This window comes from Psammomys obesus, unplaced genomic scaffold (genome assembly GCF_907164565.1).
Source record: "Psammomys obesus unplaced genomic scaffold, mPsaObe1.curated_primary_1811, whole genome shotgun sequence".
NCBI lineage: Eukaryota > Metazoa > Chordata > Mammalia > Rodentia > Muridae > Psammomys > Psammomys obesus.
The window spans coordinates 17,696,264-17,704,957 of NW_026596040.1; the positions used below are offsets into that span (position 1 = coordinate 17,696,264).

At 43.0% G+C, this 8,694-nt stretch overlaps 1 protein-coding gene and 1 pseudogene across 1 annotated transcript in view; both read left to right on the forward strand.

Annotated features, from left to right (window-relative positions):
• The window catches only part of Gramd2b (GRAM domain containing 2B), a 94,992-nt gene that overhangs the window by 16,531 nt on the left and 69,767 nt on the right, over positions 1–8,694 (forward strand). The window lies entirely within an intron of this gene.
• Positions 316–723, forward strand: LOC129687936 (fatty acid-binding protein 5-like; annotated as a pseudogene).

The following is an 8,694-nucleotide window of genomic DNA, read 5'->3' on the forward strand; positions in this document are numbered from 1 at the left end:
CCTAGCACCCATGCTAGGTGACCAATAACTGCCTATCACTCCAGGACCTGGGAATTTGGTGCCCTCTTCTGGCCTCCACAGGAACCCACACACATGTGCCAGACACACAAAGACAAATAAAGTAATAAAAATAAGTCTTTTTAAAAGTGAGCAAAAGGTTTAAACAGATTTTTCACCAACCAAAACATAAGCAGACAATAAAGTAGGCTATTGTACTAAAAATCATTTGCCATTAAGAGATAAAAACTAGAGAGCGCCCCTGCCACCACATCTCCTCGCTGCCTTCATGCTCGCCCGCCCGCCTGCCTACGCGCTATGGCCAGCATTGAGGACCTCAAGGAGAAATAGCGCCTGTCGGAAAGCCAAGGCTTTGAGGAATACATGAAGGGGTTAGGAGTAGGACGGGCTCTTAGGGAAACGGGTGCCATGGCCAAGCTAGACTGCGTCATTACTTGTGACAGCAACAATATCACCATCAAAACCGAGAGCACTTTGAAGATGACGCAGTTTTCTTGTGCCCCGGGAGAGAAGTCTGATAAAACTACAGCTGATGGGAGAAAAACTCAGACGGTCTGCACCTTCAAAGATGGCGCCCTGGTTCGGCACCAGCAGGGGGATGGCGAGGAAAACACAATAACAAGGAAACTGAAGGATGGGAAGTTGGTGGCAGATTGTGTCATGAATAATGTCACCTGTACTCTGGTCTATGAAAAAGTGGAGTAAAGATTTCACCACCACCCTGGATAGGAGTTAGCATCAAGAGTGGATAAGATCAGTTCCATGAGCAGGACATAACTATCCATACAGCTCCTTTGCTTTGGTTTTATTTTTCATGTTCAATTATCTTTATCACAAACACTTTACATGAAACCCATGTCAAAGTGTTGATTTACCTAGGATCATGCCTTTGGTTAGTAAATAAATGTGCTTGTGCTAATTGATTTAAAAAAAAAAAAAAGAAAGAAAGAAAGAAAAACTAAAACCATAATGGTATCATTTCAAGCCCACTGACATGGCTATAAATGAAAAGCTGGCACTAACAAGTGGGATTGAGTAGGTAAAGGAGTTGGGGTCCCCCTGCATTGCTGTTGAGAATGTAAAGCCATACAACCCCTTTGAAAGAAACAAGTTGGCGAGTTCTTCAAAAAGTAGAACATAGAATTATGATTCCCCTTAGCAAATCCACAGGAAAACCTGTCTATAGGTACTTGTCACTTATATCTCCTCAGCAAAGCTGGAAGGAAACTTGTGCTAATGACAAAGCCACCAATGGCAGATAAACATTCGCCACAGTATTATTGATAATGATCAAATATCTATCATATAACAATCTGCTAAGGAAAAAGTAAAATTGGGAATATCAATGTTATCGAAATATTATTTGATCATAATAAAGAATGAAGTACAGTTGAACGATATAACAGAGGAAAAGGCTAATTACAAAAGGCTACATGATTGCACTTAAATAAAATGTCCAAAACAGGCCAGTCTGTAGAGACAGAAAGCACACAGTCTTTAGGGGATGGAGGAAGAGACAATAGATACAGAGTTTGGGTTTCTGGAGTTTTGAAGAGTCTGCTTTTTTTGTTTTGTTTACGGAGGGGGGAGCGTGCTCGGCAGTTTGATAGTGGTGGTACTTGCACGGATCTATTTAGTGATATGATAGAAATGTACACTCCACTTTTTAATATTTAATGTGCAATCCCTCTGTGTGCATGTGAGGGTCTGGCACATGTGTGCGGGTGCCCTTGGGGCTCAGAAGAGGACGCTGGATTCCCTGAAGCTACAGTTTGGGGCAGCTGTGAGCCACTTAGTGCTAGGAAACGAACTTGGGTCTTCCGGAAGAACAGCATGTGTTCTCGACTGCTGAAACATCTCTCCAGCCACGAGGGGCACATTTTAAAGGGGTGAATGTTGTACCATGTGAATTATATCCCCAGGAGGCCAAGAGAGCCTTGAAAGCATCCCTTCTTTTGAAAGTGCATTTGCCACAAATACAACATACATAAATAATTTTTCTGAGAATAATACACTGACTCTCTCATCTTCAAGATGATTGACACTTTTTGCCTTAAACTAAATCTTCTAATTAAAACAAACAAAAAAAAGTTGACACCATTTCTAAAAACATAGCTGGGAGTGATGCCACACGCCTTTAATCCCAGCACCTGAGAGGGAGACAGAGGCAGGTGGACCTCTTTGAGTTCAAGGCCAGCCTGGTTTATGGAGTGAGTTCCAGGACAGCCAGGGCTACACAGAGAAACTTTGACTTGGGAAAAAAAAAAAATAAACATTGCCTATCCCCCAACAACTCAGAGAAAAGTAGCCCAGCCTAGCCCTGGCACTCTGACAAAGTGTTGTTTCTAATTGGTGCAATGAGATGCCCCCCACTTGGATCAGATGCGCTCCGTTAACTTCACTCTCACTGCCTCGTTTTCTTTTTCTCTGAGTGTGTAAAATCTCAGTCCCTGAACTACCCACATCTAGTAAACCAGATCACAACTGGCTACCCATCGTCAAAGGGCCTTCTGCGGACAGACAGAAAGTAAAATAAAGAATCTTTGATGTAAGTTCTTTGCTACAACTAAAGGTTAGAATCTGCATGTACCATGTTGTATGTTACAAATCCTACTAGCTTTTTATTGAGCCCTTTGATTCTACCCCTCATATAACCTTTGAAATACCTGCATACCCAACTAGGGGTCAAAAATAAGCATCCGCATTGTTAATAAAACAGGACTTATGTGACCTGGGACATTTTCAGCAGGTATTTCCTAGGTTTCCATGGCAAAGAGCCATACACTTTGCAGTGTAATGTGCTAACAGAAGACGGGAGAAAGAACAACGAAGAAAGGCCCATTCAGGAACTCCTTGGTCATCACTGAACTTTCACCGTCAAATAGTAAGTGAAGCAGAGATAACAAGACACTTATCCACAGAAAAGAGACACAAAGAGATTAAAAACTTTTTGTTGTTGTTTAATTCATCTGTTATTTCACTAACCATACTTACGTTCTTAAAACCACTTTGACCAAAGACAGTTGGAGCTTTTTAAAAAAGAATTGAAACCAAACCTACATATATTGAAACGTTTGATGAGAAGCTGGAGAGACAGCTCAGAGGTTAAGAGCACTGGCTATTCTTCCAAGCGTCCTGAGTCTGATCCTCAGCAAGCACATCACATGGTGGCTCATAACCATCTATAGTGAGGTCTGGTGCCCTCTTCTGGTGGGTAGGCAGAACACTGAATAAATAATAAGTAAATGTTTTCGAAACAGAAAAAAGAAAAAGAAATATTCAATGAATTTGTTCAATCTATACAAACGGTAATTGGCCACTAAGATTAACGTTTAGAACATTTTCAGGGCCTGGAGAGATGGCTCAGCCATTAAAGGCTAGGCAGAACTCCTAAGAGTTCCCTACCTGCTTCTTAGGCCAAGTCCACTATTCATCCTTTGAAATAGATAAAAATGACAAAAATGGAAAATGATAAAGACGAAGTAAAGGATGTCGAGCTGATCTTGCTGTGTTTTCTGGCACATGCTGTAGTTTTCTCACGGCAGAGCTTATAAGAGACATTTAGTAGTCATTAGATAGCCAAGGCTCTAAGAAACGAATGCCCTGAGAGATTAAACCGGAAGGCGGAGCCTGGAGCTTAGGAGAAGCAGCCTTCAAGTTCTTTCTCCCTAGAGCAAAACATCTCAGGAAACATCTGAAGGAAGCCAGATTGTTTTCAATTCCACACAGAGGGCCTCATTGAGCAACAAAACTTACTTGTTCTGTGTTTAGTAAAGTCAAGACAAATAACAAGACTGAATTAGTCAGACCCAAACTTTTGATTGAATCATGAGCAGCCAGCTTTGTACTTAAGGACATGCCCTGGCTTCCTCTCGGTGGAGTGTGAGCTTGGGCTGTCAATCAGCAATTGTAATAACTGCATACATTTGATTTTACCTAGCCTTAATGGAAACTTTCAAGTCATTGACTAGATGTTGGAAATGCAGCGACTGACAGAGAGCAGCACCTGGCCAGCAACGCAGACTGGTTAATTGGATGCCCACTTGAAGCAGTTGGTGTGGTGGACACTGCAGGTTACAAGTGGGGGTGTTAACATACATCTGCAATCTGAGCACTTGGAAGACTGGAGCAAGAAATTCCTGGGTTCGAGTCCATCCTGGACTACATTATAAGATGCTGCCCCATCCACCACTTCATTTTACAGAGTCATTCTTTAGGAAATGAACAGGACCAAATCAGGATTGTCCCTAGCAAAGCAGATCTACCAAAAACAAAAACAAAAAAATTCTGTAAGAGTTAGTACCGATTAACTCCTAATTTAAATAACTCTTGTACTAGGTGATCTAAAGCTTTTGTGTTAAGAAAGATATCCTATCTGGGATATCTTGTCTGGGTTGGAGGTGAAGCAAGAAGACTTGAGCAATTAGGGCTAAGATTTAGCAAGTTAAATACGTCCTTGCCTCTAACCAAAGGACATAGCCTTAACTTCTGACATGAATAAGTCAGTGTGAATAAGGCTGAACTCTGAGAGGAAGACATAGGTCACCGTTTATGTAGTATTAGTTTCTCCAGAATGTGACATTAACACTTTACCTACTGTGGGTTGGCTAAGTACTGAGGGCTGGCGGAGTAAGGGACAGCCGCATGCCCAATCTGTTAAGATCGTCTCTTTGGTTGACAATAGTTAATAGTTCAGAGCCACCAAGTGCTTGCTATGTGTCTGGCATACTGTTCACAACACAATGATCCTTAAATGCTGCTGCTAGTCCCATTCCCCCAGCAAATGAGGAAAGTGAGATTTAGAGAAGGTGAGTCATCCATGTGAGGCCGTAGAATTCCTGTAAAGAGCCTTATGTCAGCCTGACTCTTGGTCTACCACGCCCTTGCCCTTATTCCACCTCTGGTTGGGGTTCAGACTGCCAGGACAAATCTGTTCCTGCTGGAGTTCAAGCATGTAAAACTCCTACCTCCAACAGGAGAAAGGACACCACAGACAATCCCCTGAACATCCAAGGGCAAAAATAATAAACACTGTAGCAACATCTGGGGAGGAGAGAGCAGCCAAGACGATACCCAGCAGCTCTCATCAGGGCTGGCTTTGTGTGATCTCCTTTTATACTCTTGAGTTTTATAACAATAAGCATTCCAGCAACTCTCCTCGGGATGCATGTTTTGGTAGACAGACTATTACCCATCAGCTGGTATGGAATAAGATTAATTCTTAGCTAATTTGTTTGGTTACGGCAAAAAAAAAAAATAATAATAATAAAATAAATTTAAATTCTGATTTTAATTAGTCTACGAGCTTAACACACAGAGAAATCCTCTGATTCCATCTGGAGTGTTTCTTTAAAAGCAGAAGCTAATCAAAGCACACAGCCCTGTGGGTAGAAGATGAAGGCCCGTCTTCTCACATGAATGCATTGTAATTACTGTCCTCGGGAAACCTCAGTTGTTTTGCAGTAGGTTCACAAAAAAATCTTATGTCATCTCCCACTCCCCACTGCTTAGGCTGTGTGGAAGCGGAGAGAAGCGCTGTGGCTCTAACTGGCCTTGCCCTTAGTGCAGCTCGGGCGCTCCCATTCTGTGCTCCCTTAATAGATTCACATTCCAACACAAAGCACAGGGCTTGGACGGAAGCCCAGTTCTCCCGACTTCCAGGCCAGTTCTAAAACACTATGCAGATGTGGGGGAGGGGCGGCTTCTCTGTGACCCAAGAAAGGAGAACGGGGATGGATGGCCAGCCCCTTCGCTCTCCCATTCTTTGACACCATGACAGTCCTTAGTACCAAGGATCTAGTTATGAAACAGAACAGTTTATGTATGCATGCTCAGTAGATATCTGTCTGTGGATGTGATCTCCCACAAAATTATAAATTCAGTTACAGCAAGCATGCTACAGAATATAACCTGGACCATAAAATGAAAGCTCTCCCACCCCACCCCCCCAAAAAAAATGTTGGAAGAAGGGAAAAAGAAAGGAAGGAACAGAGAGGGAATAAAGGGGAGAGGGACACAATTTGCCTCAATCGGAGGCTCTATTCTTAAGACTGAACCAAAACACAAGTAAATTTGTAGCTAACTGACAAAAAGAACAAAGAGTTTATATTTTTCTCAACCATTCTCCTGTCTCCCTTCTTGCACTGCTCTTCTGGGCTAACTTAATTCTTGTGATTGACTATTTCAAGATGAATAGAAGTGCACAGACGAAAGAACTTCAAGACGAGAAAACACCAATAGCATTTATCAGAAAGGAAGAGGAAGGTATAAAAACAGAAGGAATAAAGCCAGAACAAGCAATTAAAAAGTGTACGGTAGAAGTAACAAGGCGAGAGATAGGCAGACACTCTAATGATAACTAAGCGTTAGCTGCTTCAGGACAATGTGGCAAGGACAATGGGAGACCATACTGTCGAGGAGAGACTCAAAACCTGCCAGAAGATGGTGGAGGGAAGAGAAAGGCTCTTATGATGACTGATAGCACCATCCCAAAACAAGGAAGAGACTGTGCGTGTTTCTAGGCTCTGCAACTCTGCTTTGGTCCTGGGTGTTAAAAACAGTGTGCTAGATCGTCTGGGAGTCTCCTGTTCTGTTTAGAACACTTGCACCCCAGTAGCAACATAGCATGAGTTGATGGTTTTCTTTTTTAGTTGTAAGGGGAAAGTCTCTATTATATATTTCTTTTTCATCTACTCCTTTCCCCACCGTGAAGAGGGAAGAAAAAAAAACAAAACAAAACAGTGCTGAAATAAATATCTTAGTCAGTGAGAACTCTATGGGAGTATGGTTGGGCATAGGTAGATAAAAATGGCTTCTCAATGACTCGTTCACTTGACAACATCTAACATGAAGCAGAGACTTTTTGTATACAGTAGTGAATACAACAGATAGGGTCATTGTTTGGGAGGCTATTCCATTCCTCCCCCTGCCCCAAGACAGGGTTTCTCTGTGTAGCCTTGGCTGTCCTGGGTTTACTTTGTAGACCAGTCTGGCCTTGAACTCACAGAGAGCCACCTGCTTCTGCCTCCCAGAGTGCTGGGATTACAGGCGTGAGGCACCAGGCCCAGCTGCCATTCCATTCTTGAGGGAGATTGCTGATGGAAAAACAAAAGTAGACAGAAAACCCATTACCAATATGAGACAACAGCTGTCTCCCTCCCTACAGCACGCAGACTAGGGAGCAGCATCCTTTTTGCTATTCTTAGAATGTGCCAAGCTCAGCAACCAGTCTGAGTCTTTGCCTGTCTCCTTGATCCTGCTGGCTAGCTTTGTGCCCAGATCTTTTATGGCTTCTAATCCTTCTTGTCCTTCATGAGCTGTCACCTCTTGACCCTGCTTCCCTGATCATCTTACGTCAACAGGTCTCCCTCCCCGTCGCCTCTCTTCTGTTTCATTGCCTTTGTATCTCTTGTGGATTGAGAAATGATGCCAGGGGCTGGAGAGATGGCTCAGAGGTTAAGAGCACTGGTTGCTCTTCCAGAGGTCCTGTTTCAATTCCCAGCAACCACAAGGTGGTTCATAACATCTATAATGAGATCTGGTGCCCTCTTCTGGTGGGTAGGCACACATGCAGGCAGAATACTGTATGCATAATAAAAATTAAATGACAGAGAGAGAGAGAGAGAGAGAGAGAGAGAGAGAGAGAGAGAGATGGTACCACTCAGATACAGAGGTCCCTCAGCATCCTCTGTGGACTATGGCTAAGATCAAAAGCCAGTGGAGGCTTCTTAATAAAAACTGGTATAAAATCAGCATTTAATCTCTAGTCATTTATAATCCCGAATGCCACGAAAATGCTGTGTAAATAGTTGTCATACAAGAGGGGAAAGACCCTGTGCGTGTTTAGTGTAGACATGGCATGGTAGGCCTATCTACAATTTGACCTGCAATTAGTTACATCTGAGGATGCAGAGTATGTGAACTCAGAGGGCAGCTCGCACTTTTCAAATTCTGGTTTCTACACCTAGAATGTAGGATTCATAACAAGTTGGGTTTTCGTGCTTCTTGGTCACTTCTGTATCTCACATGTTTCAAACAATTAAAAATGCCTGATAACCCACAGGCCCCGGAAGAGAGTTCAGAGGGCTGCGTTGTGGCAGCTGCTCTCTAACTGTGTTCCCTGGTGGCTGGCTCCTGGTATTCACATCCTGAATCTAGGCTGGCCTGTGGCTCACCTTTGATGAACAGAATCTGACGTAGGTGAAGCAGAGGTTAAGAGCACTGGTTGAAAAAAAAAAAAAAAAACATGGTTGCTTATCCAGAAACCCTGAGTTCAATTCCCAGCAAACACACGATGGCTCCTAACCATCTATAATGAGATCTGATGACCTGTTTTGGTGTGCAGGCACACATGCAGGCAGAACACTATATACATAATAAATGAATGAATCTTGGAATTAAAAAAGAAAAGAAAAGAAACTATAGATTCAACCTCGGTTTGCAGGATATGGCCCCAACAAGTTTAAAAAAAATACACATGTACCAAGATCTCAATGTTATATATGAGGAAGCCACAGCTAGCTCACTCAGGGGAGCATCATACAGGGAGACTGGAATGTCCCGCTAGTCCTCAGCCTTACTGGCCAGCCCACCTAAAGAGCCACATTTTCCAATGAAAATACATCTAGCATGTCGCGCGCGGCCTTTGCCGATAAGGACGACGCAACAACCGAGGAT